The sequence below is a fragment of the Pezoporus wallicus genome, unplaced genomic scaffold (assembly GCF_028554395.1).
Source record: "Pezoporus wallicus isolate ANWC-B61680 ecotype Strahan unplaced genomic scaffold, APGP_CSIRO_Pwel_v1 contig_8006, whole genome shotgun sequence".
Lineage (NCBI taxonomy): Eukaryota > Metazoa > Chordata > Aves > Psittaciformes > Psittacidae > Pezoporus > Pezoporus wallicus.
The window spans coordinates 703862-718054 of NW_026635487.1; the positions used below are offsets into that span (position 1 = coordinate 703862).

At 41.5% G+C, this 14193-nt stretch overlaps 1 protein-coding gene and 1 long non-coding RNA gene across 3 annotated transcripts in view; both read left to right on the top strand.

Annotated features, from left to right (window-relative positions):
• Positions 1-1813: 1813 nt before the first annotated feature.
• LOC130611272 (uncharacterized) lies at positions 1814-6680 on the top strand. Its single transcript, XR_008975205.1, has 4 exons — positions 1814-2633; positions 4239-4376; positions 5037-5175; positions 6595-6680. It is a non-coding gene; the product is annotated as an uncharacterized LOC130611272 (long non-coding RNA).
• A 453-nt stretch (positions 6681-7133) lies between these two features.
• CTNNBIP1 (catenin beta interacting protein 1) overlaps positions 7134-14193 on the top strand; it is a 31629-nt gene continuing 24569 nt past the window's right edge. The window contains exon 1 of one of the 2 annotated variants that reach the window (XM_057431856.1): positions 7134-7229. The gene's annotated coding sequence lies outside the window, so the exon portion shown is untranslated. Of the gene's footprint in view, positions 7230-12711; positions 12859-14193 lie in introns of those variants that run through there. The other variant, XM_057431864.1, reaches the window with a different exon arrangement.

Consider the following 14193-nt stretch of genomic DNA (forward strand, 5'->3'; position numbering starts at 1 on the left):
CCCCGTAGGGAGGCTTCTGGAGTAATTTAACCTTGCGTATTGAAATGACAGGGAATTGCTAGGAAATGGCAATGAGAAGCCTTTTCTATGACCTCTTACTTCAGCTCGGGGTGGAGAACTACATGCTACTGTTATTTCCCAGTATTTTTGAGATAGCATGAAACAGCTTGCAATAGAAACAAGTTTAAAAGGTGTTGGCGGGGGGGAGCTCTCATTATGTGATTGGTGCAAGTTTGCTCAGCATGTTTATCAGGGGGCAGTGCTCTGGAGAGGGGAATGTGCCTCCACAGAGCAATTAGAATCCTGAATCTCAGCATGTAGGAAGATTTTAAATCTCCTCATGTTGAATCTTTAGCTCTGAGTGTGGAGAAGCTACCTGGGACTCTAAATGTGTGGTTTAACTTCCTGCTAAACTATGTTTTGTGAATCGATGTTGGGAATCTTGTTCTTAAAGTAGTTTGCTTCACACTTTAATTTAGTACTTAGCATTTGGTTTGAGTTTTTATGTCATTGAGATTTTTTTCAGCTTGAGAAACATGCATTTCAGATCTCCCTTGGTATATATTCAGGCACTGATTTGATGATATTGGCAACCAAAAGAAACGAAAAAAGATGGCTTAATGGCATTTCATACCTGTTACCCTTATTTACCTCTAGGTAAAGAAAAGTACACAGCTTTTAGCTGTAAATAAATGGGGGAAAAATGCCAAAGTAACTTCATGCAAATAAAAGCAGTTTCCCTCTGTTTCTATGCAAAAGGAATTCAAACACTATACAGTTTTGGGTCCTTTGGGCTGGATGTTTTACCAGGGCTGGATGTTTGCACTTCCTTTCTCTGGAGAGCTTCACCCCTCAGAGAAAGTGGGACTTGCCAGGCACAGGTACAGCCAGTTCCCCTTCCCATAAGGTGGAGCAGAAGTGTATTGAGATGAAAAAGCAGCCGTTTTGCTACTTAATTTGTTTTTTACAAGTGGTAAATTTCTTTTTCCTTAAATAAGCACAAAGTGCAATAACCAAATTCCACAGTGATTTGTGCTGATTCTTCAGCATGTAAAACTGACACTAAAAAGAGGTTAATGAGAGATCTCTACCTGTATCACTGAGGTGATTGCTGTATCTTCAGGACAAACAGATTTTGTGCTGGTTTGAGTGGTTTTTGGGTATTTTGGGTATTTTACTGGCAATGTGTCTTAAGTTTTAGGCATTTCTGAACTGAGCTGTAAAATGTGCTAGCTACCATCACAGTAAGTCTTCCGGGAAAGAAAAGGATGGTGATAATACTGGAAAGATCAGAATTCCTAGAGGAAAAAAGTGATCTTCTTCCTGTCTTGTTAGTGCTTTGAATGATGAGAAATACATGTACTAAATGGATGATACTGAATTCTTTTTGAAATTGTAATGGTTTATAAAGCAACTTCTAAACCCAAAGTCTGGGTAGATTCAGTTCCAGTTTATGGTGGCATGGCTCTTGGCAACGCTGGAGTTGGATTTGCATTTGTCAGCAGTGAAGGTGACCTGCTGTTTTGAGGAATCCTGTATTTATTGGGGTAGAGCATCCATGTTTCGCCTATCATATATATATATATTTAGGTCTTATGGCTAGACTTGAGCTTCAGTGAGAACTGCTTCAAATTGAGTGAAGTGGAAATAGTCTTAAATGTGGATAGATTATTTCAGTGTTAATATGTGTCATATAGGAGTCACTTAGAAACTAAGTGGGTAGCATAGACTAAAACCAGAAAATTAACAGGATCAGTCATAACTTAGATTGCACTATGGGGCATAAACACCCAATAAATAAGCAAATAAATAGGACTGGAGTAAACTAGAAAATGTGGGGTTTAGAATGTATTTTGCTTTAATAGAGATCTTCTTGAAATCTAGTGTGTTAGAAATGAAAGCATACACAGTATAGACAGCATAATTTGTCTGAACACTGATGGAACTTTTGCCTCATTTCTTTTTTAAGAAGCTTTTATTTAAATGGGGTCCTTTGTCCATTATATCAAAACTGTTTTGCTGTCTGGGGCAGCATTATGTTCTTTGACAAGGGCTGATTGCAGCTTTATAGCTGAGAGCAGCTTATTAAAAGGCATTATTAGACAGTCTAAAATTACTGAAAACAAAACAGTCCCTGGGGACTGTAGCTGCCTTCCTTTCCTTTCTGCTCATTACTGGTGCTAAGTAACTCTTCTCTCCCCACACCCCCCAGCTTGCTTGTGGCATTAGTATGTAAGTGAAATCTCTCAGCACTCCCACAGATCGCAGTAAGTTTACAGTACAGTGCTATGGAAATCTTTTCCCTTGTAGTCTGAGAGGTGTACATTTCCAGGAGAAACTCTTTTTATTGATTTGCTAATATTTCAGGATTTTTGCATTTTCTGTACTGCAGGCAGTTGTAAAATTCCTATTAAATACATCTTTGACTGAATATCTTTGTAACGTTGTGCTCCTTCTGTTCTTTAAAAGATCTCTTGTGATATAGATGGACAGAGATGAGATTGAGATCAATGACCAGTACTATTTCAAGATTCAGTATGGCAGGCCAGACTTCCCTTCTCAAAAGTTGTGAAGGGTCAGAAAGCTCCAGCCCAGAGCCCGGATGTGTCCTGCACAATGCCCTGACTGTAAAGGTAATTTAACAAGGAAGTTGTTGCCAATATGAAGGTATTCATGTACTGAACTTAGCAAATAGTTGCTTCAGGAACCCACTTGAAGTGGTTAGATTAATATCAGAAGCATTGTAAATAACTGGTGTGCTGTGCTAAATATTAGCCAAATAATCCTGGGATGTACCTCCACTAGGATCTCCAATGCTTCTGCAGGGGCTGTGGAAAAAAGGTCCATAATTCTTTTACTATAATAATGATTTGTTCAAATAAAAACTGGTAACAAAAGAATAATTCCTAAACAAAAGCATGGTTTTGTCATTTAACGTAAAAGCTTGTGATGTTTGAGTTCCATCCCCAGTTAGACCCAGGCAGATCACTTCCCTACACATCTTTCTCTCCTGGAGTAAAATAGAGATTATGATACTTGACTATCGAGTGCTATGAAGTTGTTATTGATCTAGCATTGCTTTGAAGATTAAAAGTGCTTTGTTTTTTGTTTATCATTTTACTTCTGAAATAAGAACTGTAAAGTACAGTAGCTTCAAACATGTCAGCAAAGTTGCCCAGCATTCTTCTCGGCCATATATAAACTTCCTTTTTTTAATCTTCCTTCTCTATAGGGTGAATCCAGTGATTGTACTGATCTGAAAGAAAACGTGTTAGAGAGAAAATTGAAGCTTCAAATGCTCTGTCTCTCTTTCTTCTGTCTTTGTCTCCTTGTATTATTTCCCTGCTTTGATCTTGAATGGAAAGTAGCAAGTTATCTCTGTCTTAAAGGAAAAATACAAGATATCTTAAGAGATCCCTTAGTTCATCATGTTACCCTGCCTGTTAAAATCAAATTCATTTTGATACAAAAGTCTCCACTAACGATTCCCTGCTGACCAGGCATTTAATGCTGTATCATTAGTGGCTGAAATGGTAGGCAAATTAAAATAGAACCATTTGGTTTTGTTTCCAGTAGGGCCATTCCCTTCCTGTATAAGGACAAATAGTTTTTTACATTGTAAAGAAAGCAAAGCCAGCCTGCAGGCATCTTTTAGTTCCACAACTTCCATCGTTTTTAAATTATTGCTGAGTTCTGGAAAAGGCTTTTCTATTTGGGAAATAAACTCTTATTTCAATTGTGTCTGCTTAGTTACCCAGAGAGAGGAACAGAAGTGCTTATAGTGGAATTTTTCTTTAGGAGTCATGGAAAATATGACACCTTGTCTTGCTGTGAGGTTGTGGGGATTTTAACTTCAATGGGGTTTTGTGCCTGTCAGGGAGTGGGGAGAGTTGCTGGGGTTTATGTTGCCCAAGATTTCTCTCCCATAACTCTTAAGCATCTAAACTTCCTATCCTGGTCAAGTGGATGATGCCCTGATGTTCACAGCATCTGAAAAGGGGGCCTAAAGTATCTGACGCTATCTGACAGGATAAAAAAGAACGTTTCGGCATAACTTGTCTCTAAAATAAGGTCTTTAAAGAGGAAATACAGGCATAATGGCAAAGCACTGCGGTATCATGCACTGAAATAACTGCTGTAATTTAACACACTAATGTGCTAATAATGATATATTTAATGGCACGTTTATTTTTAAAACAAGCTCTAATCCTGGACATCTCTTTTTATCTTGCTATCAGATTAGTGTGCTGCTTGATAATGTTTAGGATCATGTCTCAACATACTTCCAAAACTGGGTCTGTAATAATTGCAGATGTACTGAAAACTGTCAGACAGAACCACCTGCAGATCCTGTGGACAGAAGTGTTAATGTCTGGGTAAATAGCTTTTCTTTTGATTGTCCAGTTAATATCCTTGTAAGGTGGGGATTGAAATGAAGTTCTGTAATGTTGTTGTAAAAGTGTGTGCTTTGCAACTTCATTAATACCAAATTTAATCTGGGGGCACTTCTGGTTTTGAATAAAATCTGCAGCTCGAAAGGTTTCTTACTGTACAACTGAGCTTGGATTAACAAAAAAGATTGTCATAGCCTTTTTCTTTTACAGTAAAGAGCTTTTTTGTCCATCCCTCTAAAATATCTCTGCATACCTCCTCACTGCACAGTCTGTAGAAACACTAAATATCATATCTAAGGCAGCTTTACTTTTCTACTATACTTTGTAATCTGTGCAAGTTGTGCTCACCAGCAGTCATAGAAATTTCAGCTGGCTGTCTTAACCCTCCATCATTTATTGTAGTGCCAAGTATGCAAAGAGTCTGTTGGTTGAACTTCATTTAATTTTCAGGCAACGCTGTCCTGTTTTGGCATAAAAGCATCATTTTGATGGATTGGAGTTGTCAGACTAAGTCTGAAACATAAAAGATTCCAAACTAGAACCACTTCCCTCATTGGGTACCAAACACATCTTCCAGGGAAAGAGTTTTCATTGAGTGCAGTTAAATCAGATGGACAGTGAAAGCAGAGCCTCTGTGTACAGATGCGGCTGGAAGCGCTTAATGAGAAAGAGATGCCAACAAATATAGAGAGGGACTTGGAGAACGGAAGCCTCTGTACTGTGGAGGAATCCTACATGAATTTCAGAGCTGGTAAAGAATTGGGGATCAGAGAAGGACAGAGTGAGTTGAGAGAACTTTTTTAAGTGAAGCAGGGATTCAGAGGACGTCTTGGAAGTTTTGGCTTACTAGAACAGCCAGTAGCCTCAATAAACAGAAGATTGAAAAGAAAAATCCATTTAATCTGTTAAAGTTGTATAAAACAATACCAAATCTTTATGCAAGATTTGTAAAGACCTTAGAAAGACTTAACCTTTAGATAATTATGCTTGCTAACATTCCCCAGCTGATAAGCTGTATTCTTCCCATTTTGTGATTGAGGCAAGTAGTGTATTAGTAAGAGAGTAGATTTGATCAAGTGCAGTGCACTTGTATCTTCTGTTTACTTTGTGAAGGTCTGTGCATCCCATGAGGCACAAACAATATTCTAGATCAGTTGTGGAAGTAGGAATTACGAGGTCTCTTGCACATCCATCACGTCTTACAATGGTACAAGTGACTGCTGTAACAGCCAGATGTTATCTTGATTAATGGCTAAACATCTTGGTAAACTTCATGTACCAGACTATGCTGAGGCAGAAGTTGATTTAGACTCTGTTTTAAGAAAGGAAGCCTTTAATATCTCTCTCTGCTAAACCCCTTTCTAAATAAATGCAGGATGTTAAATTGATGCTCTGTAAGATTGCATTACACTGCTGTGCAGTCAGCTAAATGAGAGCAGGAGAACTAGACAATATTTAGTCATAAAATGGTGTTTTGCCCATGATGTTATCAGTAAGAAAACTCGTACTATTGCAAAGATGCAAATGCTGGCTTAATTATATGTTCCTACTAGCATAAGATGCTTTTAGATCTTTCCCTCAGACTCATGTACTGTGCTAATTAACAGTAATCCAACTGGAGGATCCCAGAGTAACACTTCTGCATATTTTTTTCCAGCTTCTGCTTGTGCTCTTATGTTCTTTTCTTAAATAATTAATAATCATTACTGCCTGCTGTGCTGTGGGTATGTGCTAGTGATCTCAGATCCCAGCACATTTGCACCATTCCTGTTCCTGTTGGCAGCTTGGGTTTGCTCTTTGCAGAGGCTTTCATGTTAAGGCCCTCATTAGCTGGCAGTGGGGTGTGGATTTCAGTGGCACACAGCTTTGATGTCATTAAGCAGCAAGCTGTTAAAGGAAGTGCCACCTACTGCATTACTGTGACTTGTTTTATGCAATTAAGTTAAATACTGAGTGGAAAACAGATGCATTTTACTAAATAACAGTACACAAAGCATTTTTATCTGAAGGAATTTTATACCTGCCTTGCTCACCTACCAATGCACTGTTACTGTTACTGAGCAGTGTTAACTGTTAAGCCCAGTTGGGAAACCAAAATGCAGATGAGTGATGGAGCAGGGGGTGATGGACCTTGGGTGGCTTCATTTTCTTAATTGCTCTCTATGTTTGCTCTGACTTTACTCTGCTTCAGGCTACCTAGGGGAAGGATTAGAGTGCTTGAACGCCCAGATGGACACTCAACCTAGTTGGAGGTCCTCACAAGATGGTATTTTCAGTGTTTGCTTAGCCTGAGTTAAGCTGCGCTGGATTTCGCAGCGTCTTTAACTTTCTTAGCATGTTATCATTGAGAAGTGGAGGTGTAACCCGTGTTAACGATGCTGTGATTTATCACACACGGCGCTACCGGAGCGGTTGCACTCCCCAGCTTTGCCCGTGGACCAGGACGGCTGGAGGGGGGAGCGTGAGCTCACGTCGTCACTCAGAGCCGACCCAAAGGGATGGTGGTTCAGGTAAGCGCATGGCTAGCACCGGAACGGGGCTGCGTGCCCCCCGCCAGCACCCTGGATGGCACCGGGCTCCCGGTGCGGCTCCCGCCTGGGCTCGGCCCGTCCGCTCCCACTTCCCCGCCTGGCCCCGCCCCTTGCCCCGCCCCTTCCTCCCGGCCGGCGGCGGGTGGTGCCTGCGGCGGTGAGTCACGACGGAGGAGGCGCCCGCTCCGCTCCGTTTTGCTCTGCTCGCCCGCCCGCCCGCCCGCGTTCAGCGCGCCCGGCTGCTGCCGCCGCCGCCGCCGCCCGTGCCGCAGGACCGCCGGGGCCAGCCCGGCCCCGCACGCAGGTGAGCGCGGCTGCCCTTTGTGCGCGGCACCCGGCCGTGAACAAAGGCGCTCGCCCTGGCCGGGGCGCCGCTCCGCCGGCTCCGGGCCTCCCCGCCTCCCGTCCACCGCCCCGCCGGGGCCGGCTCTCGAGTCCCCTCCGCGGTCCGGGTCGGGGCCGCGGCCCCTGACCTCCCCGGGGCCCGTCGGCCGTGGTCGCTGGCAGGCCGTGGCCTCGCAGCACAGGTACAGGAGGTGGCTGTTTAATTTTCTGGCATCATCTCTTACGTCATGTGGCACCCTGTTCCACGGCGGCCGTGTCCCACCCCAGCAATGGCTGCATTTTTGTGGCAGGTGAAGTCATCCCCACGTTAAAACTGCTTAAGGTGCGCTGGAGCCGTCGGGAGGGCAGGTGTCACGTCCGCAGGCAATAAAACACAATATCGGGACGCCCCGGCTCAGGGCAGCACCGGGTTGTGGTACGGAAAGTGTGTGGTGCTGCGTGGGAGAAATGCATCTCGGCCGGTATTGAACAGAGGGCTGCACTGGGAGGTAATTCCCACCTTGGCTAAAAGCTGTGCTTTTAGAGCCTCTGAAGCAGAGCTTCATGATTTAGTGTAAAGAGGAACAGCATTTGTAGGCACACTATAGTTAGGTTTCTCTTGGAAAGATACAGGAGAGAGGAACAGCATCATTTTCCAAATCAGAATACATTGGTACTCCAGAAGTACACCAGAGATGATCCTAGTTCCTGCTTAACATCCAGATGTAATTTATCAGCCTACATTTGACTTTCAGACTTGCATTTGCTTTCTCCTCAAGAAGAGAATGTTTTGCTCTGTTGTATATCATCTTTTATTTGACCATTCTTCATCTTGGCACATTGAACAAAATCTGCTTTGATGCGCTGCGAGACGAGAGCAAGACATTCTGCAGATGTGGTGGTTTAGAAAAAAACCACCAAACTCCAAAAACAACAGGCACTGGGGGAAAGATAGGTATGCTTGTTGGGTTTTCTGATCCGAGTTGGCTACAGCATGATGGTAAGCATGTCCATGGAGTATTTTAAGGCCATACTATTTAAATACATTTACAAAGTTAAGATTTTATGGTTAGTTTTTGTTGGCTGCTGATCTCGCAAGCTGTCAATGTCTTTTGCCCTCAGTATTTTTGGAGTTGATGTATGATCTGAAATAGCTTGCTGAAGGAGAAATGCTACCTAAACAATGAAAAGTGAGGCTGGATGATGTACTTCAGGGGGTTCATTTTGTACCTGCAGGTATTCAAGGTGAGGAGGCACACAGAAAGCAGCACATTACTAATTTTAAATGCAGGCCTATTTCCTTATCAATGCAAAAGCTGCTGTTTCCCTTGACAAAGAAATTCAGCTGGCAGATGGTGGCAGGTGTACTTGAGGTACATTGGAGTTGCTCCTCTGTGCCATTAGCTGAATAAGCGTCATCTTTTACTGTGCCTCTGGCATCTTGGTAGAAATAACCCGCTGCTTCAGCATGTTTTACAACTGTTGGTTCGTAAATGGGTTTGCATGATCTTAGTTGATGTGTGCATCAGAACATTGTAAGTCTACAAAGAAGCACGTGGGATGGAACGAATGCAAGAGCGAAGGCTGTTTTGAGCAAGTTAACTGAGAATTGGTTGGCTGAAGTTTTACAGCTTGCCCAAAATCGCTTCAAAGCAGCAGTTGTTCTCTTTGTTCATTTTAAGCATTGTGACCATAGTTATGACAGGTTATAGAGGACATAAAAGTGCAGGACTCTTTGATATCCAAGTGGGAAGATACTGAAATCTTCACCAGGAAAATCTTCCCATAGCCTGATAAGTCATTGTGATAAATAGGTGCTGGAGGGACCACGGTTGTCCTTTGCCTGAATGCATGGTTGCAGTTGAGTACAGAAGCTCCATGTGGTGCACAAGAGGTGTAGGAGTGTGGGGAAAGAAGGAGATTTGCTCACAGTAAAAATTGAAGCTTCTGCCTGTTGTCTTAACAGGAATTGGTTGATACTCATACATTTCACCAGACAATACAACATAGTAATGGTGAGTATTAGGATTGCACAGAAACCGTGTTCTGAATTCCAGCTTTATGGGAAATCTATAGTTGTATTGGTTTCATAAATCATAGAATGGTTTGGGTTGGAAGGGATCGTTAAACTCATCCCTTTCCAACCCCTGCCATGGACAGGGACCCTTTCCACTAGAGCAGCTTGCTCCAAGCCCCTGTGTCCAACCTGGCCTTGAGCACTGCCAGGGATGGGGCAGCCACAGCTTCTCTGGGCACCATGTGTCAGCACCTCAGCACCCTCACAGGGAAGAGCTTCTGCCTAAGAGCTCATCTCAGTCTCCCCTCTCGCAGGTTAAAGCCATTCCCCCTTGTCCTATTGATACATGCTCTAATGTTTCTACTCTCTTCCATTCTCTGCTTTTTTCCTCCTTCCCCATCTAGGGTTTTAGAGCAATTTACTTTGCGAGAGGAGAGAGAGGTTCCAAAACAATTTGTCATTTTTTGAGTAGAACCAAAAGTGAGCTGGAACAAAACCTAGGTTTTGTAATTGCAAAGATTGACTGTGATAGATATCTATTGCTAAAAGCATCCTGCAGTTGCATATGGGCAAATTAAGGCCTTATTACACATCTGAATATGTCTGGTAAGCAAAACTGATGTTAGAAGTTGATGCTCTGCCTAGGAAACAACTTGTGTGAAGTGGATCTATTTTTAGTAGTTTAATATGAGCTTTTTCTTCTCCAGAATGTTTGTCGCCTGTAACTAACATAAACATTTATGATTTTTAGTAAGTACTTCAATTCCTAAGTTTGTTGACTACAAAGCATCCTTCCTGAGCATCTGACCTAGTTCTAAGCATCAATAGTACGTCCAAGTGCTGTGCATGCAGAGAGGCTTTTGGAGGCTGCTGCAAAATATGCTTGGAGAAACTTCCAGTAGAGCTTTTCCCAGAGAAGAAGGATTTGCTATCTTCAGAAATATTTCTATACTTGCAGATGCAAAACTAAATTTTTTTTAATTGCAGGCTGTCATCAGGTAGGATTTCTTGCTGAAATGCAGCTGTGACAGCACTGGGTACACCAAATGTTGATGTTCTAGAAGGTGGTTATAATTCCATTTTCAGAAAGTGAGAGTAAATTACTTTTTCTGTTATGTTTCCAAGCATGTTAATAGCCATTATGATAAAGATGGGCAATCATGTTCTTCATTTAAACCACCAGCGTGGTACTTCCAGAATATCCCACCAGTGTGGTGTAGTATAGTATCTGTTAATGAACCACCAGTATAATATCTATTAATTTAGTACCACTAAAGCTATAGCTTGCCTGCAAGTATGTGAATAGTGCCAGAAGATGTTTATGTTTTGGTGCTGATGTACACTAAAAATGTCAGGTTTTGCAATGAAAACATTTTGTCACCTACTCCACATCCTTCTGAGTATGTGACTGAAATGATACATAAATAGGTTTTAAATTACTAAAAACTTTTTACAACCAAACTTCATTTAATTTAGTTGCTGCTGCTGTTACATCTGTGAGAATGGCTGAGACTTACAGTTCTTTTTCCCTTTAAAGAGCCATGGCCTGTCCATGAACTTTGATTGGCATAAGAGAGCAGATAGACCAGAATGGGCAAAACTGCGGAGTGTTAATAGGTGAGAAGAAACCAAAGATCAGCAAAACAGCCCCAAAACGTTAGCTGGTAATTGAATAAGGAGAACACTTCTGACTCTGGTGTTTATTTTGAGACTTGGTGTTGGGAAAGCATTATATAAGGAAAAAAGAGAGGAAAGGTAATTGCTTGTTTCTGCTGCCTGCTGGTGCTGTGACAGAATGTGCTAGTGCTCATGGATGGTTTAAATGTCAGTCTGAATTTAGGAAGTGTAATCAGACTTCTTGTCATTAATCTGTGTTTTCAAGGTTTTATAGAATATCAAATCTGCCAAGCCTCTTTTTCTTTAAAAATAGAAGAAGATAGATATATCATAGTTATTAATGCGATTTTAAAAGCAAACAACCCCCCATACCCACTCCCCTGTCCCTCTCCAGCATAAAAATCTCATCTGGACATAAACTGCCATGAAAAAAACCCTAAACGTTTAAACTCTTTGTGTCACTGCAATTCCTGTGACTGACTCAATCAGCTGCTGATTGGGGAACAGAAGTAGAGCCCATAGATTGGTACAACCATTGCATTTGTCTCGGGATGCTCTGGTTTTATTTGCTGCAATATGCAGACCAAGAATTTCAGTCTTTTCTCTGTGTTACAAAGGTAGATAACAAATACAGAAGCAACTTATGTAATCAGTCATAGAATCCTGGAATGGTTTGGGTTGGAAGGCACCTTAAAGATCATCTACCTCCAGAGCCCTGTCACAGGCATGGACAGCTTCCACTAGAGAACTCTGTTTATGATCATGACCAAGCTGTGAAACTTTCTGACTCAGTTTATCCTTCTATAAAATTAGTTGACTGCTTCACAAGAATGTGAAGATGTTTAATTAAAGTGTAATTGGTTTGCCTCTGAACTCATCCAGGTCCTGATTCAATGCGCATTGAAGTCAGTGAGGAGCTTTTAATTAATTTCATTGAGCTTTAAATAAGTATGTATGTACTAAACCGTGTTGCCTTAAAGGAAGTGTGACCTACATTTTGGCAGCAGAGTTTCTGTAAAGAAGCAACATAAATGCTGAAAGAGTTGAAGGTAATCTACTGATGGAAGGGGTTAGTGTAACTGTGGTGATCTTTGGTGCCTGTTGCCACCAAATAATGTAATTTTAACAGTTTCCTAAGTTCAAGTGTGCTGGGTTTCATATGGAAAACTGACAGCTTCCTTGGTTGGTTAGGGGAGGCAATATCAGACTTCAAGGTAAACACAGTTAAGTGAATGTTTATGCAAAAGTGATCAGCCATAGCACACTTAAAATACAGTTAACCTTAAGAGTTGATGCCAAATGGGGAAAAATAGGGGCATTCAGATCTGCTTAGTTGCCTTTTTCAGGAATGTCTGTAGATGCCAAATAATACTCATTGGTTTATGTGGAATTCGTGAAAGGTTGCTGAACTTCAAAGGTCAGAAACATCAGGATTTTTAAACAGGACTTCTATCACTGAAAATTTGGTCAGCGGCTTCTGGGGACTCTGCAAAATAAACCTTTCACTATGCACATAAAACTGGTTGCAGTGGGTTTCTTAACATTTTGCTGTCACGATTCGTAGTTCTCTACCTCTTACAAACTATGGTTTAAACATAAAATAACTTTCTGTATGTGTACTTAGGCATGGAGGGGAAATAGGCACCTTGGTTTTAGTATGCCCATTTCATTGTTCTTTTCCTGGTAGCTGCACTTTTTGACCTAACTACTATAAAAATCCTTTTTGTTGAGAAACGAAATACAATAAAATCGTACTGTAAATGTACTCATGGTTTGGGAAGTGCAGAAATCTGTCTGTAGCCCCAGTAATTCTCTTTCCATTCTGCCTTCAGTTGGTGGTGATTGCATGCAGTCCTGCTCATGGAAACTTTCTGAAGTGGTCTGGACTTCTGCAGTAGTTCTATCTTGTGGGAGGATCAGCCTTGTGCTGAGCGTTGTTGATGGTCTCCGGGCTTAACACCCCTTATTGTTATTGGTATATATTGGGCTTTGTTTAATCAAAATACATATTGTTTCATCTGTGTAATGCTCCCATTCTTAGGGGAGTAATTGCCATTTATCCTGTAAATGCATCCAATTTTGTGTACATAGGAGGTCTTGAAACAATCAGTTTTAAGTATTTAACTTCATTAGTGTTGATCTCTGAATAAATCAAACTTGCCACACAATTCCATATGGTTTTCCATGCAGCTCAGCTTGGTTGCCTTTAACGTGTGTGCGTTCTCAGTCTTGCCTGTGAATTCTTCCAGTTTTCAGCATACTCTGAGATTAATCACTCCCAGCACTGACTGGGACTTGATGTAACCCCTAAAAATTCCCTGTCGTAGGTAGTTTCTTGCTCTTTGGACCATGTGTGTGTGTTTGTACAATAGTGTTAAGGGGAGATACCTGCTGTCAAACTGATGACCTCGTACAGGTTTATGTCACAGGTCAAGGCTAATATAATTAAGGTAACATTCAGAATTGTGGTTAGGGAGGAAGGAAGTTGCATCCCTTTTCCTGAGAAATAGGAAGCCTCTTGAAGGCAAGATTTCCTTCCCTGTAATCCCACTTTAACAAAAAAAATCTCTAGTAAATCAAAATATCCTTGGTAAAACTGGTGTGTAACTAGGAATTTGTTTTAAACTTGTGAACATTAAAGGTCTTCTCTTAAGACTGACAAGGATTTCTTTTTCCTTCCCCCTGTCCCCATCGGATATCTTTGCAGCATGATCTTGGCTGATGACCTAAAAAAAATACCAACACTCCTTGTGCTTTTTGGTTTTAATAAGTCCTTCACTGAAGAGAGGAGCTGGCATCGTTTTGCACATGTGATTAAAACAGCTATTTAAGACCTGTTTGTGAAGTACTGTTGAGGAAAGTTCCCAAGGAGTAGTAGCCTTGAATACTCCTTGGATAGTAGGGAGAAGGTCCTAGGAGCAGGGGCCTCTTGCCCCTGTGTATTAGGGATGCTGACAGATCAGAAAGGTTTGAGTTGTGGTTAGTGCAGAAAAGATGATCGAGGAATATATTCATATTAGACAAATAGCCAGTAATTCTTAGTTCAACTTTCAGCAAGAGCTGTTAATAAAATACCTCTTCAAATGGTTTGAAAATTAAACCATACATTGATTCAGACCCGAACCCACTTCTCTGCATTCTTGCTTATGCAGAGCATCCATGGGCAAACCAGCCCGGGAGAATTCTTATTACTGTTTGCCTAAAGAGGCAAGATAAGTAGGTGTCACAAGGGACGTATGTATCACATGTACTGCAGATTTTATTGATGTATAGGCCGGAACAATATTTCATGTTGTTGTCCGGTGGTTGG